This window comes from Lepus europaeus, chromosome 13 (genome assembly GCF_033115175.1).
Source record: "Lepus europaeus isolate LE1 chromosome 13, mLepTim1.pri, whole genome shotgun sequence".
Lineage (NCBI taxonomy): Eukaryota > Metazoa > Chordata > Mammalia > Lagomorpha > Leporidae > Lepus > Lepus europaeus.
Window position 1 is genome coordinate 33,112,736 of NC_084839.1, and position 12,243 is coordinate 33,124,978.

Genomic DNA, 12,243 nt, shown 5'->3' on the forward strand with positions numbered 1-12,243 from the left:
TGGGAAAGCAGCGGAAGATGGCCTAAGTGCTTGGCCTCCTGCACCCATGTGGGAGGCTGATAAGAAGCTCCTGGCTCCTGGCTCCTGGCTCCTGGCTTCTGCCTGGCCCGGCCCAGTCCAGCCTTTGCAGCCTTTTGGCAAGTGAACCAGCAGATAGATGGTATCTGTGTGTGTGTGTGTATCTCTTCCTCTTTCAGTGTTAACTCTTTCAAATAAATAAATCTTTAAAAAGAATAAACAATTGCTAGTAATCTATGAACTATATGGTATTTATTGACTTTATCTCATTGATGTCCCAATTGTCAAATTATTTTTCTCATTTTACAAATGAAGAAATTGAGTGTTCCAGTGACTTGCTTAAAGCTGAAGACCCAAAAGACATGAAAACAGATCTAAACCCAATGTCATTTCTACTAAAACTTGCTTCCTATTTCAGATCCAGCTTTCCATTCACCCCCATCTTTTGCCATTTTTTAAAGTTTGTCTTTTTATTCTGAAATAACTTCAGATTCGCAAAAGCTATAAAAGTGCTACCACTAATTTCTGTATACGCCTCCCCTAGCTTCTCCAAATGGCAACATTTCACATAATTACAGTACAATTTCCAAAACAGAAAGCTAATGCTGATACACCACCATTTTGTAATCTGTAGACTTTCCTTAAATGTCACCAATTTTCCTGTTAATGTCCATTTTCTGCTCCAGGATCAAGTCTAAGATAACACTGCATTTACTTGTGGTATCTTGGTAATCTCCTTTAATCGGTAACTAGTCTTTGTTTTCATCGATTTTGGCACTACTGAAAAGCATCAGCGAGTTCATTTATAGATTGTCCCTCTTTTTTGGTTTGTCTGATATTTCCTCACAATTAAAATCAATCATGCATTTCTGGCAGGAATACCACAAAAGTGGTGCTGTGTTCTCAGGACACCCTCTTGGGAGGCATATGATTTCACTTTGTTCAATCACTCATGACGTAAACTGGGTTAAGTGCTCTCTTCCCAGTGTTTCCACTTGTAAAGATATTGTTTTCCCTGTTTAGCCAACACCTATTTTCTTGGGAGATACTTTCAGACTATATAAATAGCCTGTGCATCGTATCTTTGTATACACTAGTATGTTGTTCACTAAACAATAATTTTCTACTTCCATCATTTTTCTTCATTTATTAGTCAAAGTTCTTTTAGAAGAAACAGCTTTCGCTCCGCTCCATTTATTTATTGGTTTGATTCTATGTCAGTGTATACCCATAAATTATTTTATTGTCTTTTATTCATAGCATTATTTACTTTGTATTTCAATTTTACCAGATAAATCTATGAACAGCCCCTTCAAGTTGGCTCATCTGCCCTTCTGATATGTTACCATCATTTTTCGAGCATTTTCTTATTTACTGGCCTCAAAATGTTCCAGGCATATCTGTACTTTCCCAGGTGCACACCTAGAATCAGCTATATTCCAATGAGTTCTGGTTCCATTCATTGAAGAATATTCAGAACCGGGCTGTCAGTCCTCTGTGTGAATGTTGGCAGCGGGGCTGCATTGCTTCTGAGCCTTCTCAGCAAACAGAGCTAAGAGATCCTTGCGCACAGGCAAACATACACACAAAACCTTTTTCTCCTTCTACAGCTGTAAATAGAGTGCTGCTCCATTTTTATTAATTCTTTCTCCTTTGATAGATGTCTCCTATTGAATTGCATTGGCTAATATTTTTAGTATAATGCCAAATAATAGCAGATATAGTGGGTATCCTTGCTAAGTTCCTGATCTTAACAGAAATGCGTTTAGAATCTCCCCATCAAGTAAGAAAGCAGATTATAGGACAAAGTTTCACAAACACACTTTATTACGTTAAAATACTCATCAATTTTTATTTTCTTAAGTGTTTTTCTATCACCAAGAAATCTAAATTCTGACAGAATTAATGGAAAGAAAGACAATGGCAAATATAGATACTGACAAAATATGCCAGAGACTTAGGTGTAAAAATCTTTTTGAGAGAGAACAATAGTGATCTAATTTTGTTAAAGGTAATGCTAATGACAGATGAGGGGGATATAAAGTTGCCTGAGATTCTTATTAGATTTAAGAGAAGCATGGGGCTGGTGCTGTGTGTAGTAGATTAAGCATCCGCCTGTGGCACCAGCATTCCATTTGGCCATCAGTTTGAGTCCCAGCTACTCCACTTCCAATCAGCTCCCTGCTGATGGCCAAGGAAAGCAGTAGAAGACGGACCATGTGCTTGGGCCCCTGCACCTGCATGGGAGACCTGGAAGAAGCTCCTGGTTCCTGGCTTTGGATTAGCTCAGCTCCAGCCTTTGCGACCCTTTGGGAAGTGAACCAGCAGATAGAAGACGTCTCTCTCTTTCTTTCCCTCTCTCTTAACTCTGCCTCTCAAGTAAATAAATAAGTCTTTTTAAAAAGTAAAGAAATAGAGTTGTCTTTTTTAAAAAAGTAAAAAATTTTTTTTAGAAAATTACAGCTTTATATGTAGATTAAAATTTAAAAGGTAACACTGAAGATTTGGAAACACAACCTGTAGATTCCAAAAACAAAAATGGGAGTAAAGACAAGGGCAGCATGGCAAACTTCATCACTCTAACAGAAGAAAATAAGAGGATAAAGAAAACAAGAGAATAAAGGCAGTAAATAAGAAATGCAAATAAGATACTTAATAAAATCAACTATATCAGTACTTATAAATATAAATATATTGAAATGACCTAATAAAATGCAGAGATTAATAAACTAGAATTTTTTTTTAAGTCCAGTTGAATGTTATTTAAAAGAAAATTTTAAAATATACGTACAAAGGTTGAAAGTAAAGGCATGGTGTGCGCGAATGAATTATTGGTCCCAAATTCTCCCTCCTCTGTTTATCCATGTCCTTGCCATAACCTCTTTATGGATGGCCTTGTTCCCTGCCCTTTGACTTTGGGTTTTGTCATGGAGCTTACTTTGGCCAATGGAAAGGGCGTGAAATGACAGTGTGCTAAATATAAGACTAGGCTTTAAGAGCCTGCACATATTTCCTATTGCCCTCTTGCAACCTTGTCTTGCCACGAGCAGATCTCGCGGACAGCTGCAGCCCCTGCAGAGCAGGCACCCAACTCAATGCATGTAGAACCCAGGTTGCCCAGCCGACCCACAGTCCCATGGCGAGGCGCAGAGCTGCCCAGCACAGCACAGCACAGCTTAGATCAGCAGAGCCCAGCTGACCAGTGTTCTGTAAACCAATCTTTTATTTCAGACTCCATGTGCTTACTTAGCATAATAGAGAGATATAAGGCCCATAATCTCCTGCCCACCACTTGAGCCCTGGTTTTGTATAAGGTCCTTCTGTATTTCGCTAATCTGCCAGATCAGCTGCCCTCCGTAATGCCAGGATCCACAGGATCGACTCCAGTTCCCAGTATCAACTTTTGCGTCTCCTAATCTCTTTTATGCTGCTGCAATCACAGTGATTTATCTACTTTATTTTGTTTCCAGTTTGGCCTAGAATACTGTGGATGCTGTCTAATGCTTGAGACTGGGGTTCCAGCTCATTTGTTTTAGGGAAGCATTTGGGAGCAGTGATCTTTCTAACATCCTTTGTTTCTGATAGCATAAGGAAAACGAATTCTCGTTTTCTCCACTGGGTTTACCTTGGGCTACATGATCAACAATTCCTATCCAGTTCTTCCCTCTGATACATTCTTGTGACCCCCTTCTTTGTAGAATTAGAAGCTCTTTTATATTGCTCAGCAAAATCTATTTGGACCACCTATATTTTCATCTCTGTAAGTTGTCCAGGCCCCCATTTGACTTCTTTAGTTTTCATAAAGATAGGTTTTTTCTTGGATAACTTCTTTGCTTTAGATATATAGTGATGCTGTAAATTTAACAAAACCTGATCATGTTGGAAAATCCTCCATTCACATTCAAAGTGCACAAAACATGTGTACTTAGCAGTAACATTCAGCCGTGTCCAGGAAACTGAAAAGACTCCTGGTTATTGCAGTGAGCGTCTATCAAAGCACAGGGAGAACAGAGTCTCAAAACTGCTGTAGAGGAGTTCAAGGCAAATCATATTTCTATGAAAAATTGATGAAGCATCAAACATGATGTAGCCTCCATCGTTTGAGCAAGCCTGTGTTATGAAAGGTGTAACTCCTGTGTTTTATACCTACACACCGTAAAAGCATCAGGAGTCTCTGAAAAGGCTACCTCATTATGTAGACTCTTAAATCGCCATCCTACATTTTTAAAAGTCACATAAAAGAATGGATTTGTGATATGAGGAATGCACTGATCTGCCTGCGCTCTATCTCTAGAGTAGAAAAGAAGTGAGGCAGTATTTTAAAGAGCCATCAAGTTCAAAGTTTATGACAATAATAAAAACTTTTAATCGAGAATATTCTAAAAGAGATTTGAGTTTTTGTACTGGATAACCGTGTAAGACTAGGATACTAAAAGTATGCAATGACAAACAGTTATTTAGAAAAGAACTGATGCTATCAAGGAACCCAAGGTGATTTATAAGCAAAACAGAATCTCACACAGTAATAGCAGGAAACACTGAACATCATAATTTTTGTTTTCAACTAGAAATAATCGAGGTTGAGCTATGCCAAGCAGCAAGCTCAAGGCCACTCACTAGAAAATTTTTATCTTGTTTTACTTTAAAAAGTTGAAAAGATTCTCCAGAGGCAGCCTACTTGGTGGATTTTATAGGTGGCCTTGCTGCCACCAGATTTCGGTGTAGACAGTTGACTCCCTTCCCACACCATCACCACTGGGCCACACAAGGCACCGGGCCTTTCTGCTTTAATGTCTTCATCCCATTTCATCCCAGTTCTCCATGCCTTTCCCCATAGGCAGCCATTCTAATGTATTTTCAAACATGCACTTAAAAGTATGCCCAGTATGTGTTGGTTTCAAGGGCTAAGAATACATCAGTGAACAAAACAGATACAAATTCCTGCTTGCCTAGAAATTATATTCTAGTGGGGTGTGCTCAGTAAAAAAAAAAAAAAAAAAAAAAAAAAGAAAGAAAGAAACCAGAAGAGGAAGAGAACATGCGCAGGGCAGGGTTACTATTTTAAATAGGATGGCCAGGAAAGGGCTCACTCCTGAATGACGTCGGAGCAAAGGCTTGAAGAGGAGAGTGTAGAGTCATGTAGCTGCTGAGAGACCTTGGGAACAGCAAGGGCCAACCCCAAGTCCTTTGCTTCTAACTGCTGCGCAGAATTTCCTACTGTGCGTCTCCCACCTAACTCATGCGTTCTCCAGGAATTGGTGTCTCATGGCTTTGCACGAGAACCTCGCTGATGGGGGCCAGCGCCATGGCTCATTTGGTTAATCCCCCCCCCCTGCGTTGCTGGCACCCCACATGGGCACCGTGATTGCCATTTGAGGGGTGAACTCATTTTGGGGGTGAACCAACGGAAGGAAGATCTTTCTGTCTCTCTCTCTCACTAACTCTATCTGTCAAATAAATAAAGAAAGAAAAAAGAAAAAAAAGAGAAACTTGCTAAAGCATGTACCCCAGAAAGACTTTGATGGGCTCTAAGGTACACATCCAATTCAACCAAGTATTCCGGATTTCTCTCTAGAATAACCACATTTGTCCACACCAGAAGCAGCAGCACCTGTGGCCACAACATGAGCTTTGTCCAGGTCTTGCCAATAAGATGAAAATAAAATGATACTTCAATGCTTGTATTTTAAGGGAATTGTTCTTTGTTTCTTACTTTTTTTTTTAATTGTGATGAAACTATATAACTGGGGTGAGTGTTTAGCCCAGTTAAGATGTCAGTTTGTCTCTCAAGATGCCTGTGTCCTACATCGGAGTGCCAGGATTCAATTCCCAGCTCCAGCTCCTGACTCTGGCTTTTGCTAATGCATACCCTGGGAAGTGACAGTGATGCTTCAAGTCACTGTATCACCATCACTCTCATGGGAGACCTGGAGTGAATTCCTAGCTCCCAGCTTCAGCCTGGCCCAACCCCAGGTATTTCAGGCATTTGAGGCATTTTTAATTGTGACAGACAGACAAACTGACATCTTAACTAGGCTAAACACTCACCCCCAGTTATATAGTTTCATCACAATTAAAAATGCCTGAATATTTTTAATCATTGAGTGGAAATTTTCTCACATCCCTCCCTCACCTCCCCCCACCCTATGTAAGTGTCAATATTTTTTAAAACAAAACAATGTAGCAAAGGTTGCCACTTTACCATTTTGAAGTATGCAATTCAGTAGCATTAATTACACTCAGGATGCTGGGCCACCGATACTAATTCCAAAATTCTCATCATCCTGATTTGCATTCTCTGAGCATCTCTTCATATACGTTTCCATACATTTACATTTGATTTTGCCTATGTACCATAAGAAAACAAATTAGCAAAAGACTTCAAGTTCTGACATGTCACCTTTGCTCTGGAGCCAGGCAATCTTGAATTGGAATTCCGGATCTTACTTTTTTGGCTTGATGATCTCAGGAAAGTTACTTCATCTCTCTGGCCCTCACTTCTTTCCTTTTCTTTATCTGATTGTAGAATACAGATTATAGTAACTCCTTCTAAGTGATATATGTGAAGGGTTTATCACCATCCCCAGAAAAGGTGTCTGATAAACAGCAATTGGCATTATTAATATTAACATTAATAATTATTAATTATTCTCGGGCTGCGATTTCATTTGAACCTGCCATAAAGAATGGGACAACACAACATCCACAAGGCAGCAGTGTCCTCACCACCAATGTCAAATCCTTTGTCAGGATTTAATGGAGGAAGAGACAGGTTTGAAAAATGATTTGTACCAGAAAGGATAAAAAAAAAAAGTGTCAACAGCAGTCAAAGAGTATCAGGAAACAGGGAGCAATCCCAGGACCCCCAGAGGCGGACGGGAGAGCTGTGTGCACCTCGGGAAGGCTCTGCTGTGCAGCTGCGGGAGTGCACACTCCCCAGCAGGAGGAGGAATGGCTCTTTGCTACCTCCTGCTGCCGGGGAGAGATGCTCTGCCCACGGACAGTCACCGGGCATCCCAGCGCTGCCAGCCAGACTCCTTCGCAGTCCGGTTTTCTTTTTCAATGTTGTGAATGTGGATGCAGATTGTGAGTGTGAATCCTTTCGATTTAACCGATGACACTAATATGTAAATAACGAAAATGGGCAGATTTCACTAATGATACGAGATAGCCATCAGCAGTTTTTGACACATGAGTCAGGTTTGGCTTCCTGCTATTATGAATCTTGTGTCCTGTTATTAGCATATCCTTCCGTCATCTCATGAAACTTGCCAAAACGCAGAAGGGACCAAAGCAAAACAAAACAAAGAAATAACATTAACACATAGGAAAAGTGTTTTCGATCCAAAAGTGAGAGTCCAGCAGACTAAGCTTGGTGGTTTTGTAGTTGTCTTTCTCTATGCATTTTAATCCACCCGTTCACCAGTGACCGAAAAAGAAAGAAAAAATTTAATTGACTCTGTTTATGTAGTTTTTAATGCACATTTTTAAATTTTCCCTTTTATCTAAGTACTCCTCTTTTACATTTTATAGTATCTCACTGGAGAATTTGCTTGCTGAAAATGTATGCTTTGGGTCAGAAAAGAATATTTAGAAATCCTTGCCCCAAAAAAAGCAAGTGGGAGTGGAAATTTGAAAGAGGACCGCCTAATTCAGCAGTGAAACCAGTGTGAGAAGCAGCGTGTGTGTGTGTGTGTGTGTGGTGTAAAATGTGCTTTTCAAAGTGCGGAGAGGTTGATGGGAATGTTTGATTAGCTGCTCTGAGAAGAAAAGGTGCTTGGCCCTCTTCCTGTTTCTTTTTAGAATAATTTGGATGGGATTTGAGATGCAGAGCAGCTTAAGAAAAAAAGGACATCCATTCTGTGTGGTGGGAAATTTTTGAAAAAAATCACACTGCTTTCTTCAAACAAGGTATGTTTGATGAATTACTATGCTATGTTGAGCATTGCTTTCCACTTCTTATTATAAGAATGTTAAAATGTATTTGTCATTGAGAAACTACAATCCGTGCCTTCACCCAGCCATCAGTCTGTGTAAATTTCAGCTTCAAGAGAGTTGGAATGGGAGAGTTGGCATCCTTGTAAGTGACGGATAATTGATGTGTTTATTAATTATAAATCACCCTAAGACATTCCTATTAGAACAAGATGTGTACTGCTTTTGTAAACCAATTTCCTTATGGTTAGAATCAGTTGAAAAGTATGACATTTGTGTAGAAATTTAAAGTACCTTGGAGTCTCTGTATTTTCTTGCCTTTTGAGAAACTTTGTGTCCTGAATGGAATACCGTCGCAGGATAGCAACGTCTCAGAGCAGAGTCTGAATAGCAGTGTGAGAAATGGCACTAGGGCTGAACTAAAAGAGCGACTATTTAGCACGACCCTGACTTCCCTTTATCAGACTGATGGCAGTGGAATGTGGTTAACTGTGCAGTCCTGCGTCTTGTTTACACTAGCAGTGTTTTCGGAGGCAGAATGCTTCTCTCTCTCACTGATAAGCCCAAGAAGGGGCTTGCATTAAGTCTACCATTGTAGCTCACTTTGCAGAAGGGGACAGGATCTGAAATCCCTTCTAAGCATGATTTGTGTCAGACCGGTATAAACGTGAAGTAAATGCCTGGAGCACAGGTTTCACAGAGAGGGTAAGACAGGATAATTAGACATGACAGTTTGCTCCGGAAAACCCACAGCAGCTTTGCTACCCCCAAATCGAGAGTGGAATTCAAGATTTTTCTTTGGGTTTATTGTGAAAATAAAACCAGGCATACTTGGCCAGGATGGTTGTTCAAAAATGTGTGTGCTAAGAAAATAGCATTTGGCCATTACGTTGTGTTGCAATAAATTTGGAAGTTTTGGTGGTAAAATTCTGAGGTTGTTTTTTCCCTTGGTCTCTTGAAAGATGAACACACCCTGCAGCGAGGGATCAAACGCTGCTTGAGATTCCTCTCTCCCTCCCTCTCTCTCTCTCTCCCTCTCTCCGTGTGTGTGTGTGTGTGTGTAACTGTCTCTCATTTATTGAATTAAAATACCCTCTTTCATAAAAGGGCTTTAGACAAAGAATGACAAGACCACAAGGACTGCACCTTTAATTGTAATATGCCGGTTTCCCAGACTACATTTAAAGATAGCATATGCTTCACCACTGAGGAGGAAATGCCTTAGGAACATTGGAAATACTATCAGTCCCGAAATAGTATCTGTGAATATCGTTTTGAAGATCTAATCATTTCCATCAAGTTACTGATTACAGGAAGGATAGTTTCCTTTGGAGAAAATACACCAGGTTGAAGAATGGTGCAGCATCATGAGAACAGGGAAAAAAAAAAAAAAAAAAAGCTGGTGCTGTTCCCATCTGTTCTTCCAGTGAGCTGAGTGAGATACAGGACAGTTGAATCGGGCTGTGCAGTGTGTCGAGCCAGGAGTCCTAAACTACAAGCACCACTCAGCCTCCCTCACGCTGTGTGACCTTGGGAAAGGTGTGGAACATTGTTTACCTTTTGCTCCCACCTTTGAAGAACAGAAATAGCAATGCCTGTGCTTCCAGGGTGGTCATGAGGCTCAAAAAAGGTTTGAAAGATGAAAACCTCTATTAGAAAGGTATCCTTTTACTCCGCACATATTTGCAACAAGATCACATTGGGAGGAGTCACTGGCTTTATAATAAATGCTTCATGGCCCCCTAGAATGTCCGCATTACAGGGGCCCACATGGGCCACTTCCCTCTGCTCTCACTGGGAAGTGTGACCCAGGGACCAGCAGCAGTGGCTGCTGGTAGAACTCACGGATATGTCAGTAGAGGGATGTTTAGTTGTGTGACCTTGGGGGTGTTACTGCACATCTCTGTGTCCTCATGTCTTCACGTAAGACATGAAGAAGTGAAACAACATCATCTCTAAGTTTCCCTCCCAATCCCACACTGGGACCACTCCAACGGCCAGGCCAATGACATGGCTGAGACGTCTGTGGACACAGATGTATCAAAGTGGGGTCACAGAACCTATGGTGCATTTGAGCTATTCAGGTTTACCTGGCTAAAACTTTAACATGCACTGAAATGAAATTTAACATCATCGCATCCTTCACGAGACAAATAGAAACATAACTTTAAAAGTCTCCACAGTGTACTGAGGGACGACACAGCCCAGGTTGTGTGACAGACTCCCTTCAGTTCTCCGAGGTGATTCTGTGACTGTCCAAATCACGTCGTATGGAGGGAATGTCAACTCTCTGCACTTAAGGTCTGCCATGTGGGGTCAAGATCATGCTAAGGGTCTTGTGGGAGTTGTTAAGCAGGAGGGTCTGCCACTTCTTACACGTATTCACTTCGGCAAGTTACAGTTTTCTCATCTGTAACAGGGGTCCACTCAGAGAGTTGTGGCCAAGAGCTTTGATCAGGACTGGGAACACCATCAATTTCCAAATGTTAACAAACCTCTGCCTTATTTTGTGACCGGAATAAAGAAACAAGTACTGCTGGGAAACCAGTTGTTTGTAATCACCTTTAAACCTTTAAACATTCATTCATTGGATACGGTAGGCAAATAGATTTGTGGAATTACCTGCTGATAATGTAATTTTTAGAGACTATGTGTTATCTCTTCATCAACAGATCTGAGCTAATGTGTCCATCAGCACACAATAAGCAAGAAAGGCAATTTCTGTGATGGTTATAATTTGAGAAACTCCCAGGGTCCCCTTCTTGCTGCCTTAAAATATGTCTCCCTGTGGGTTGCAAAAAACAGTGAACTTCCTAGCTCTCTGAGCATGCTGGAGCAGGGCAAGAGAGAGAGGCTGAGAAGGAGCTAAAGTTCCTCCAGGAAGGGAAAGCCAGAGAGTGGCAGCGAGCAGCCCCCGCGCCTGCAGAAGACCAGTCCAGACAGAGCCACGCGACCACGACCACTTAGGTGAGGCATCAGAAGTGACCTTTTTAAAGTCATGGTTGTTAAAATTTTAGTTTAACAGAAGACACACGAGCAAAGACTTCCATCAGTGGGGTCATCTAGATGCATTCCCAGCCGCAGACCAGAAAGTGAAGAGCAGAGAGGCAGTCCTATGTTCACAACAAAGACTATTTGTTTTGTTTACGGCATCTCCCTATGGTTAGTTACATCATCCATAAAACAAACAATTGTGGACACTGGATTTAGAGTTTGTTTTTAATCAGCCAGGAGGCTTCTGCTAAGTAGACAGGAGAGCTTAAAGGAATCCTGAGTGACTCTCAACTGCCTTTGCTGCCCAAGACGCGCACAGTGCAGGCACAGCACGAGGTTCCGAGCGGGGCCACCTGGAAACACTATCCACCATGTGGCCACCTGCAAAGGGCAAATCCCCCACGCAGCAGAAGCCGTGACTGGCCTCACATCCATGCCGCATTCCAGTGCTTATTCCCTGAGGGACACAAGCCGACTGTAATAGTGGAGACCAAAATCCTTTCCTGAGTCAAATCTATAAGCCAGTCTTGCCACAAAGAATTATCAGTCTGCTGTAGATTCAATTTGGAGACATCTTTGTGTTTGTATTTCATTCTGGTTATCATTTTAATAAATTGCGTAGGTCTGTTCCTAGTGCACGTTTTTTCACTAGCTGTTTGTACAACTCTTTAAGGTTGCTAGATGTCATTCCTTGTCCATTTGATTGGCCAAATCTGGAAGATTTTCACGAGAATGGGCTGAAAGTTCTGACGAATCTCTGAGCAGAGAGCAAAAGTACAGACTTGCTCCTTCCAAGGCTCCCGGGGCAGTTCAGGCTGCTATCGCAGGGTTCCATAGACTGGGGAGCTCACACAACCAAAATGTGCTTCTCTTGATTGTGGAGGCTGGCAAGTCCAAGATCAAGTGTCTGATGAGGGCCATTAAGAGCCATCTTCTGACATGGCAGAGAGAGAATGAGAGCTCTCTCTGGGGTCCTTTTTGTAAGAGTAGTCATCCTGCCTACGAGGCCTCCACCCTCACAACTTCCCAAAGGTGCCCTCTGCTACCACCATCACCTTGAGGGTTAGGATTTCAATCTATGCCTCTGTGAGTGACACATTCAGTCCGTTGCTCTGGGGCCCTAGGAGACTAAGTTGGACGGCAGCACACACCCAATGTGGTTCTGTCTCAGTCTTCAGGCAGCTCTTATAAAATAGCTGTAACCTGTGGATAGTTCTGAAGGCTTGAAGTCCAAGATCAAGGTGCCGGCAGATTCCACATCCAGTAAGGGCTGGCTTTCTGGTTCACAGGCAGTGT

At 41.7% G+C, this 12,243-nt stretch overlaps 1 protein-coding gene across 1 annotated transcript in view; it reads left to right on the forward strand.

The window, feature by feature from the left end:
- Positions 1 to 7,845: 7,845 nt before the first annotated feature.
- Positions 7,846 to 12,243, forward strand: part of VIT (vitrin) — a 112,103-nt gene continuing 107,705 nt past the window's right edge. The window contains exon 1 of the mRNA XM_062210178.1: positions 7,846 to 7,929. The gene's annotated coding sequence lies outside the window, so the exon portion shown is untranslated. The remainder of the gene's footprint in view (positions 7,930 to 12,243) is intronic.